General features: G+C 33.6%; 1 pseudogene; it reads left to right on the top strand.

Annotated features, from left to right (window-relative positions):
• Window positions 1–783: 783 nt before the first annotated feature.
• Window positions 784–1,836, top strand: LOC138856114 (uncharacterized; annotated as a pseudogene).
• The last annotated feature ends 10,291 nt before the right edge of the window (window positions 1,837–12,127 follow it).

The raw sequence follows: 12,127 nt of genomic DNA, 5'->3' as shown, positions 1-12,127 counted from the left end.
CTCGAACAACGGGCACATTACCTGCCTTGGCTTAGACTTTGAAAAAGCGTATGATCGTATCGGACTTCATAAAGTTCTACAACAATTAGCAAAATGGAAATTGGGACCTAAATGTTGCAACCTAATTAAAATTTTTTTAACAAATCGAAGATTTCGGGTTAAAGTTCACAATAATTTTTCTCACTGTTTGCCTTTAGAAAATGGAGTTCCTCAAGGTTCCCCTTTGTCTGTGGTCATATTTATAATTGTATTTAATGAAATCAGTGAGATACTATCCAATTTCCCAGTCTACTACTGTATGTTTGCAGACGACATTCTGATATTTTCAAAACAACTCGATCTGAATAACGTCAAATTAACTTTTACGGAAATACTTAATAATATATCTAACTGGTCGCTCACATCCGGGGCTAAATTATCCTTAGATAAATGTAATATCTTACATATGTGTCGTAAAAGAAAATGTGATAATATTACTTTCTCTTTTATTAACATAAAAATACCTATTGTAAATGAAATTAAAATTTTAGGATTAATTTTTGACTCTAAGTTTATGTTCAAAAAACATTGTTTATATATAAGAAAAAAACTTTTCGATAGATTAAATATAATAAAGTTTTTAGCTTCACGACATTCTTTTGTTCATCCTACAATACTTATCAATATCGTGAGATCTTTACTACTCTCAAAAAGAAACTCTATGCGCCTTATCACATGGCAGAAAGACGTAGTCTTAGGGCGTTCCCAACTTCAAGCACCAAAAGCGTTCTCGCTGAATCCGGAATGCCACACATTAACGAAAGATTGGAGATTAACACATTACGACTGATACCAAAGGTATATCTAGGCTCTAACCCGAATTTGCTCAACGACATACGTTCGGCCACCCGTAAAAAACGAACATCCAAGTTCCCATCAACAATACACCTAATTCTAAAGTACTTTGATGAACTTGATATTCACCTTTCACCCAATCGTTCGAAGATTAGCAAACCTCCTCCATGGGCTCTAGACTCTTCTGTTATAGAAGACAAACTGATGACCTGGAACAAAGCCTCCACTAACTACGAGGTGTATAAACAAGAGTTTATGCAGCGCAAGACAGATCTCTATTCAGAAAGTGGTTTCCGAGAACTCGGAAATCATTAAAAATGGATTACTTTTATCACCATCTTCTGTTTTTGCCGCAGAAGCATACGCAATAAAAGAAGCTATCCAATGGATCACGTCTTCCAAAGGTAAATATGTTATCTGTACCGACAGCCTTCCAACAGTCACAGCTATTTGAAATACATCCAACAGCAGCCCTCTAATCAGTAAAATTCAGGACAACTTGATTGATAGCCGAAATAAAATTAAACTAATGTGGATTCCAGGACACTGTGGCATTCCAGGAAACGAACTCGCTGATAAAGAAGCAAAAAACGCCACTCTTAGTCCTTGTATTTACGCGAGAACTAATGAAAGCAAAGACATTGTGCGATTTGTTGAAAATGTTTCAAAGCCTAAAGCTAAAGCGGACTGGTATACTTACGACAACCGTTTAGGACACACCATTTTAACGCACCAACATATTCTGGACCGCAACATAACGCCTGGCTGCCGGCTATGCAACAGTCCAACAAATTCTGTAGAACACATACTGAATATATGTCCTACTTTTCGTCATATAAGACGAGACTATGTCGAGTCTTCTCCTTCGAAACTCCTCAAAGAACCGTCAACTGCCAACATAAAAGAAATTTACAACTTCATCTCCAGAGCCCAACTAAAGCATCTCATCTAAAACTACCATAATAAAATTTTCCAAAATTTTCCTATACTAACAAATATTGCTACCCCTTAATTCTAAGCATAAGAATAGACATTAGTATTTAAGTATAACCATAAGTATTAGTATATACTTGTACATACATATTCATAAGTAAAATCTTATACAAAAAAGTACAAGTAAAATTAGGCCCACAGCTGAAGGCCTTGTCGCTAGTGCTGTTATATTTTATAGGTAGTATAATTATTTATAATTGTATTTCCTTTAATAAATAAATAAACGCAAAAAAGCCTTTTATTTTCAATTTACATTACATATCTTATCCCATGTATAAAACATGGGATTTTTTGATATTTTTCATTAAGCAAGATTTACAACAACTTTAAAAAAGTGATATTCTAAAATTTTCCGTTGAACAAAAATTGTAAACTTTTTATCATAAAATATTGCATCAAAAGTTATATGCAATTAAAGTTATACATCAAACGTACAGTGCATTTATACAAAGTGATTTATGCATTCTGTGTTGCTCATACGAAGTATTTTTGCTTTGGAGATTACAACTTTATTGCAAAAGATCAAGAAATCCCAAAATATATGGGAAAAGTAAAATGATTTAGACACGATTAAAATTGGAAACAAAGACCTTGATCACGTTGGCTCCTTCCTTTGGAAAAACTAACAATTTAAGGGGAGTTTGGAAAAACAATTTGCTTCGAAAATAATGAAAACCTAAATATACACTATACCTAACACTTAATGTCATTTATTTGACTTTATGTTCCTTATAGCAAAATCACAGCCACATGTAAATGGCAATTGAAGTCAAGTTCATACGCAGTTTTAAAGAGCATATACAAAACGTAATGAAAATATATTTTGTGTCTTTTTATAAATACATTGTGATCAGAAAGTTTCCCAAAATTGTCATTTAAATTGCCCGCGCTGAATATTATTCAGCACTTTTTTTTGTTAAATTGGTAGCACTGTCCTTAAGGGGTTAGGGGTAGTCAAAGGCATGAAAAATTGAGAATTTTCAGTAATATTTTTTTGCTATTACAAAAGTAGTAATATGGCATTATTATACAATATTTTGACTTGAAGCCACCATCTAAAATCAATCGGATAAAAAAATTTGTTTTATAAATAGATAATCCTGGACCTGATGGAAGCCGTTCAAAACTTAACAAAATTGCGGCCTTAGGAAACTTTTTCTAGATTTTTGGGAAAAAATTAACAAATAATTGGTCTTAAAAAATCGAAATTTAAAAACAAGATCCTTTGATCGAGCCCGAGTTTAATATGTATAGAGTTGTCACCCATTCAAAATACATAGTTTTGAGAAAAACGCATTTAAAGTTTCTCACTAGAGCTCCCTTGATCTTTGAAGTGCCCGAGCGCTCTTTGTTATTTGTCGAATAACTCAAAAAACAATTATCGTATCAACTTGAAATTTTCAGAAAATATTTTCATATCTTCACTTAACGAAAATGTCACAAAAAAAAATTGATTTTTTGAAAATTCTGACTACCCCTAAGCGCTTAATTACTATGTTAAAAATTATTGAACAAAGAATTTGCATACAATTTTGTATTTCGAACCAAATTTCGTGTGCCAATGTTAGAAAAGGCTTATGATGAAATAATTCTATCGAAAACCCAAGTCTACGACTGGTACAAAGCCTTTAAGGATGGTCGAGAAACCTTCAAAGACATGCATCGCTCCGATCTTCCTTCGACGTCTACCACTGATGATAACATAAAAAAAGTGAGCACACTGAAAATCGTCATGCGAGTATTAAAGAGATAGCACGTAAGCTAAACATCGGCCGCTCGTTTGATTTTCACCGATAATTTGGGAATAAGAACTGAACTTTTAGCATAAGACCATAGTTGTGAATGATTTTAAGACCAAAAACTCCTTCAATGCCCTCGATCAACCAACATATTCAACGGCTTTGGCCCCATACGACTTTTTTTGTTTCCAAAACTCAAGTTGCCACTCCGTGGAACCCGTTTCGACTCGATTGAGGTCGTAAAAGAAAATTCGCAGAGGTAACTGAAGGCGATCCCGGACAGCGCTTACAAAGCATGTTTCGATAATTGGAAAAAGAGGTGGCATATGTGTATCGCTTAAGAAGGAGCATTTTGTCAAGGCGACAAAATTAATATTGATGCCGATTTAAACTTTTTTGTTTTATTTACAATTTCCGGAAACTTTCTGGTCACAAGAATATAATACTTATTAATTATTAGACATTTATAAGTAATATATGTATAAGTGATATATATAATATATATTAAACAAATTTCAATTTAACAGAATGCTATCAAGCGTTAAAGATGAGATACTAACGAAACGTTCATACCACAAAGAGAACAACAATGAAAGTGTATTGAACCAGCTGCAGCTCAACTGTGGCGACAGCTGTTCAAATTTCTCATATTTCTACATGACTGCCCAGCACCTCTCGAAACTATGTTCACGTTGCCAGCCACCTAATACTCATCACGCGCAAGTATTTTTAACGAGTACTCGTAAGCGAATTTAATAATTAACCCCGCACAAAAAAAAATTTAGACGCCATTATGCAATCAGGTAACAATTCACTCGGCTGTTTCAAGTATAATTAAATTACTCTACCCTCATTCCCACAAAGGAGTACTCAATTCCCAAACAGGAAGTTCAAGGAAACGCACAAACATTTGTGTAATTATCGCGTTGCAGAAGCGAATTTTAACAGCTGCCACTTTGCAGGTAATTAAAAATGTCGCTCCTGTCATCGGCACAGCTGCCACGACACTTACTTTTGGGAATATTGAAAATAATTATGCTTGTTTGTATAAATGTGAAAACGGCGAAGACAAGAATCGAAATATTTACGATTAAAATTTTCCTCTAGAAAACGTAAATACAGCAATATGCAAAACTGAAAAAAAATTTTAAAAAGTGAGATCTCTTCATACTTTGCTCGAAATTGGAAAATGTAAATGTCTTAAAATGCCTATGTAATAACTCTCTGGCAAGACTATTTTGAATTGCTATTGACAAACTTTGGTTGGTTGGTTGATTAAAAATGGAGGTGTATGAGCTCCAGACCGCAGACGGCTGCACTAATGGCGTCATTAGACCCAATGTGCTCCCTGGTGGTAGCCAAATGAAGCCTTATACAGAAACACAGTATATTTGCTAAAAACAAATAAATTTTTTCCACCCCAGCTGTCCAATGTTTGAGAGATCACAAGTTGGACCATTGGGAGCTGTGGAAAATATCCCGTCTCATCCGGCTGAAGACATTCGCATAAACTTTGTTTCAACGTTTCATCATCCTCCGCATATGCTCTGCATTCCGCTTAATCCAATTTTCCCATTGTCTGAAGCTGGGATCTTAAACGAAGATGTCCTGTGATAACCTCTACAATATTATTAAGCTCCCTTTTGCCTTATGCAGTTTATCTGTCCGATATATCCGCCATCAACTCTATCCCAAAGTAACTTTGTCATACATATACCCTTTGTTGCTAGTGTTCCAAGCTCCGAGGTGTTCCTCTAGGTTTCATTGCTTTAAGCAACCCTTGAAGGAGCTGAATGGTCTGGGGCAGCTTGAGGGAATTGTGTTTCCAGCTGCCCCCGAGCGCGACAGCTCATCTACCATTTTATTTATTTCTAGTCCTATATAACTTAGTACCTTGATGATATACATCAAAGCTACGAATAGCTTTAACTGCCGCTTGGCTATCCACTAGGACTTACGCCTGAACAACGTTTGCAAATTATTCAACTTTATTACGAGAATTCACGTTCTGTAAATAATTTATTTCGCGCGTTTTGCTCAACTTATGGTCAACATAATCGGCATACTGAGCGTACTAATTTATTATTGATTGGACTGGGACCTTAAATTAAAAGCATAAAAAAGACAGCATGTACAAGAACTAAAGCCTCTCGACCTTCCCAAGCGACATCGCTTTTCTCTATTGGCTCTTGAAAAGTTCCAAGAAGATCTGACGTTTTCGAGCCAAATTTTGTTCAGCAATAAGGCCCATTTCTGGCTCAATGGGTATGTAAACAAGCAAAATTGTCGCATTTTAGACGAAGAGCAACCTAAAGAGATTCAAGAGCTGCTATTTCATCGAGAAAAAACAACGGTTTGGTATGGCTTGTGAGCCGGTGAATACATCGGTCCACCCTTCCCGCATATCGCATCAATCAATGGATTTATTGAGACAACACTTCAATGACCAGATAATGTGACATTTTGGGCCGGTCGATTGGCCAGCTGGCTCGTGTGATATCACATCGTTAGACTTTTTCCTTTGACAATTCTGGTTCGATTTAGACTTTGGAGCAAAACCAGTTACCAGTCGAAATGCTCGTGCGAGTCGTCAAAACTTGGATTCAACGGATGGAGCATCTGAGACGGTGACATTTGAAAGAGTGTTTTTTCTTAAAAAAAGTAGGAAACATCGAAATGGATCACCCTTTTTACCATACATATATATATCATAGTTGCTTCCAACATAACCGTTATGTGATAAATGGTTGAGGTAAGTGATTTCGCTCATCTTCTGAAAGCAGTATACAAGTATCTACGTTGCTTGACTGAATTAGCTTCAGCAGCTTATGTAGTTCATAAACAAACGGCATCAATTTGAAGATTTACGGCGTAAAATTTTTGTGTTATAATGCTCGATGCACTATTTGTTACACCACGGCGTATAAGCAAAACCAATGATTTCATAAAATTTGTGCGCCAAGTTTCAAATTTTACAAAATTCAAAATATAATAATTTATTGCAATATCAAATGATTATATTTGCAGAGTTAAAATAACACCTTTCGACGAGGAGGAAAGTTGGAGCGGCATTTAACAGAGGTCGTGTGGTTTGTGGGTCGGTGGAATCATCGGTCCATATTTCTTCCAAAATGATGCCGGTGACAACGTAACCGTCAATCGCCATTATAACCGACTATTTGATGCCTAAAATTGAAGCTCGTGATCTTGGCGACATTTGGTTTCAGCAAGACGGCGCAACTTCCCTCACATCGTATCAATCAATAGATTTATTGAGAGAACACTTCGGTGATCAGATAATTTCACGTTTTGGACCGCATATAAAAAAAAACATTTACTTATATAAAATGTGTATATTTCTTTATCATAAAACTTTTATACTTATATGTATGCTGCAAACTTAATCAACACTTTCTCTCCGCAAATTTACTAGGTTAGTCAGCAGTACTGCATTTTGGTATGTCGTTACGCAGTGTAGCCCGTAAATAGCCAATAGGCATCATGTTTGTCAGATGATTTCGTAGTGTTTGTTATTTTTAGAAATAACTTATAGCTTATATAAATATATTTTAATACAAACACATATACCACAAGTAAAAGGCATTATTGTAGTTCCACAAATATAACTAAAACTATTCAGTAAAATATGTCTACAATAACTTGTGTCAGCCAGGTATTTTAGTAACTGTTTTCATGTATTTCTGCGCTCATTATAATTTTTTCTAAAGGAAATTAAAGGGACAATTTTTGAATATTTTCATCACAAATAAAAATATTTCTAAACCATATACCTACAGGCATAGATATAAGTATTAAAGCACTCAATTCTTTAACCAATACACATAGACAATTTGCCTATCCTGCTTTCTGCACAATATGTACCCAAGTGGGAGTGTACTGAAGATGGGAGGAAACTACTATTTGCTTAAACTAATTTATTTATTAGCTAAACAGTTCATATTCCACATCCACATAAGGACATGAGTATAAATAAATAAATTAAATATAAATCAGAATTGGAATATATTTTACAGAAATTTTTTTTCCGCTTTTCTTTCAACGTTCTTGAAAAAAATTTCCTTTATATAACCTTATAAAACATAGGCCAGGGTAGTCCTTAAAAATAACTGAGACTGCTTTTTAACTTACCCTCTCTTGGTAAAATTAACACGAAATTTTTGCTGTATTACTTAAAAACTTACTTAGGTTTTCACAAATTAGGTACCAATGTAGATAGTTATTGTAGGATACCTCGTATACTCTTCAAAAACTGTACTTTTAAGAATCGATGAGTAATTAAATATCGAACAAGCACATCGAACAATAACATGACTGCATATAAGTTAACTTCACTTTGAAAAAAAATCTTGCAAAGGCTTTGTTATCTGATTGCTAATAGTAAAATACACACCCACAGATGATTAATTATATCTTACTTATACTTGGGAGAATTAGCAGCAATAAGGGAACTATGTTCATCATACGACATGTGGTACTCAAATCTCTACACTGGTATGTTGCGCGGCAAGCTTTCAGGTACATCCTATTTTATGCAAATAAAATGCAGTTACTAAAAATCAAAATTATATCAACTACGATTTTTAAATATCTAAAATCGGGTGAAGATCAGAAGGCAACAGTATTCTCTAAAGATACTCTTGGGAAAATACTACATGGTTTGAGGTATTTTACATACTGTTGAATAACACTTTATTTCCACTATTGCTTTCTTCTTTTAATTCAGTAATCACTGCTTTCACTAATCAAAGTAGCTAACAATTTTCTTACTTATCAGCGCCTCCCATTTTTTGCCATTTGTGATTTTCACATTCACAAATTTGCAAACAGTTTTTTGTAGTAGTGTCTGCCTTCAACAAAAGTCGAATAAGCCTTGTAATTTAAAGAAAAAACACCTAAGTATGTTTTTGTGTAAACCAAACTGTGTGTTTTGTCAGTACTCACCAGTAGTTAGGTAGTGACTTTTCTAATTGCAAAATATCGGTTAAACTACTCGTACTATACTTTATTTTGTTAAGTTTCATTAAGGTATGTCAATATCTTACACCTAAGAATGTACCAATAGTTTTTAGGACCACATTGATATTCTTTTTGTAGTTTCTGAAACCATTTTATTAAGTTTGATTACGTCCCTAACTACATACTTCTATCAAAAATTTGGCATATGGCTAAACATTCGCTACAAAAGTTTGCATAAATCAACTAAGCAGAATGTTAAAACAACACTGGCAAGCAGTCCGCTGGCAATCTATGTACATACTAATCACGCAAGTAAAAGCTGCTAACGAAAGGCTAAGTTTTTCAAGTGGGTATGAGGTTATGATTGCTATAGACACGAATGCTAGCAGTGTGGTGAGGTGAATGAAAGGTAAGTAAAGACGTCGAACTCTGTCGGGTGTTAATGCGATGTTCATTAACTCCTACAACTCAGGACATGAGGTTGACATAAGATAGTTTCATGTTTTCGGGCAACTGTAAATAACTTGTGGGATGTTAAGCTTTACGCTATTAATACTAATAGTTTCTTTGATAATTAGACTTTTTTTTTTTAAATATGATATTTACAATCAGGAGATTTTGAGTTTTTTTAAAATCAAGTCACCTGTTTTTTTAACCACAAAAGTAGAGTCGACTCATCGTTAAATTAAACTTAATTAAATTACATTACCCTATAATTCTGCATTACGAAGCATTAACGACTCACGATAACTACACTTAGGAAAATATTTATTACTTAGTATATCTCGAAGACATAGATTTTTTATAGTTTATAAAAAATTACATATTAAACTTTATTGGTTCGAGTTATTAAATTTATTACAATTTTTAAACAGTAACTACTCCTAAATACATATCTGGTATTACGTGAGGAAAGGAAGGTAGACTGCAGATATAAATATTTCCGTCAAGATGCGCACAACATAAAATGTGAGTTAACGTTTTAAACAAAATTAGGATAAATTTTCCATAAAATATTAGGTATGCGTGTGAGAATGGGACTGTGAATCAGCAGACACCTATTTCAGTTTCCTATATTATTCTATTGTATACTATGCATATTGTTCTAACGTTTGTACTATAAAAGCGTAAGCCCACAGAGAAAGTATTAATCCTACTGTAGTCACCTAGGTGCTTCAAATGTTTTCAAAATGCAACATCATATAAACCATAGTTAAACTTAGTAAAAACTTACATAGATACACACGTTAACGTTTTAACTCTCTACGAAATGAAACATATGTGAGTTGGATTAATCCAACTACTCCTCTTCCTTTCTTTTCGTCCATTTAATCACAATTAATGAATTTAATGTAATGAAGAAGTTAATGCCAACATTTTGCCGTCCATTAATTGTTAATGCCCTTCATTCTTCTCTTTTTCAGAAAATGTCTTTTGACTTTTATTTATATATTTCATTTATATTTTGTCGATTCAGCACATATGGCAATTCATAAATCTTCTAAGATTGTACCCACTTAGTCCTACCTGCCTTACTGTCTCATGCACGACTTTAAAATATTCAACTTTGAAGATGCATTTTTTCGACTCTTGTTTTATTGCCTAGAGATTTGTATACATTTCAGCGAGTAATCACTGCCTTGTCTTACCGTAAGTTAGGTTTTCATGAAAGTTGTTGTCTGAATGAAGCCGTTTAAGTGTACAAATATGTTTAGATATCTTCTAGAACTGAGAAAAACTGTAAATAATCTTGGGCGTAACGCAATTTTGTTCAAAAAGAAACCTCTTGTAAAATTTTATTAACTTTATAAGATTGCTGATTGATTGAGCCAAATCACGGCTGTTAAATACGATCAATCTAATGGCTATGAACCAACCATAAATCCTGTGAAAGCCTAACACACAAACCTGTACACAACTAAACATGGCGGACTTCTCTAATTCTTTAACCGCCAACGCGAATGGAGTCTGCCAGCAGCGGGCTGGGTTAGCCACCAATACATCGACAGAGATATGTAAACAATTTCAATATTTTATGATTTTAGTGCGGCTTCTAAACTTTTTTTTAATTCTATAATGTATTATTATTCCTAGAACAACTATGATATCTAACAATATTCATACCCATGCAATAGTTCATTTATAATACTACACACATTTACTATGTGAAAAATCAAACCACCAATATATATTTCCCAACTAATGTACACAGTGGCAATAAATCTGTGGAAATTTATATTTGGCTTTCAGCCCATACTGCACATAAACATGGTCATATAAGAAATTTTTACAGATAAATATTCCAACTGTTACTTTTACCCCATATATTCTGATTCGCCTCCATTGTTATACTCTTTCAACTTGTAACTACAGAGTATAATAGTCTTTTCCCATAACGGTTTGTCTAAAACTAATCGAGATAGATACGGACCTATATATTATATATATATAACAGAAAAAAATGAAATATTGATGAATGTTAATTATATAAATTAAAATAGTTGGCCGCTTCCTTGCAGAAGAAAATAGCAAAACCACAAACTAAAAGGATGTAGCAATTGCCTTAATAAATTTAACGTTACACGATAGTAATTATGTGACAATTGTTGTTGACACCTGGACAGAAGTTACCAAAATAATGTTTTGAAAAGTTTAATAGCTTATGGGGCCATTAATAGCATTTTTTTTGTAAGGTACTAAAGAAGTGTTACTGAGATTTCGTAAAGTAAATATATATGTCATGCTATCAACTGCTTTGTGGTTGTTATTACTTTATTTTTTGAACGCATTTTAATTTTATGAAAAGCATTCAGTTGAGTAAAATTAAACTTCGTTTTAATGCTTTATTTTAGTTCGCGTCAGCTTAAATTATATTAAAAGCATATTCAAATGAGATATATGTATGTGATATTAACTCGACCGAAAACGATAAATTTAATATATATTGAGTTGGTGTGGAAAACGTAAACCAGAGGATCGCAATTCATTAGATTAGGGATATGAGGTTTAGACAAATATATAGACCAATTCGATTTTAATTCAGCGCAAACCGCATAATTTTTAAGAAAACTAGTTCACTTAATTTCACGAAAATAGGTAGGTTAGGTTTTGATCAACCTAAATGGTAAAAGACCATAATCATATTACGGGGTATATTGCCGAAACAGAAAGGGACGAGCAGCTTGCATTAAATTAAAAATTGCCCAGTTATACTCATGATTCAATTAAATAAGGTTGCATTAGAATGGAGCGTGCTTTCTTTCACCAAGGAAATGTCTGTATCCATAATGTCAAAAAAACTGTTATTTGTTTATTTATGAATTTTTCGTTTACAATTTGAAGATTTTGTGTTATTTACATACAATCAATTCGTATTCTGTAAGCAAAATGGCTAGTTTGACATTATGGATTCAATTACTTTTTAAAAATTGTTGCTTTTGAGCTATCGAAACAACCTTATATAATTGAATCATGGGCATACTGGAGAACATATTTTGAAGCAATTTTATACATGAATAATACTCACTGACCGACATAATCGAATATCATTACAAGTAGTATGTGAGAGTAGGGAGTGTTATTGG

The sequence above is a fragment of the Bactrocera oleae genome, chromosome 3, assembly GCF_042242935.1.
Source record: "Bactrocera oleae isolate idBacOlea1 chromosome 3, idBacOlea1, whole genome shotgun sequence".
NCBI classification, from domain to species: Eukaryota; Metazoa; Arthropoda; class Insecta; order Diptera; family Tephritidae; genus Bactrocera; species Bactrocera oleae.
Note: the sequence above shows the minus strand (reverse complement) of the source record. Positions and strands in the feature narration are given on the sequence as shown.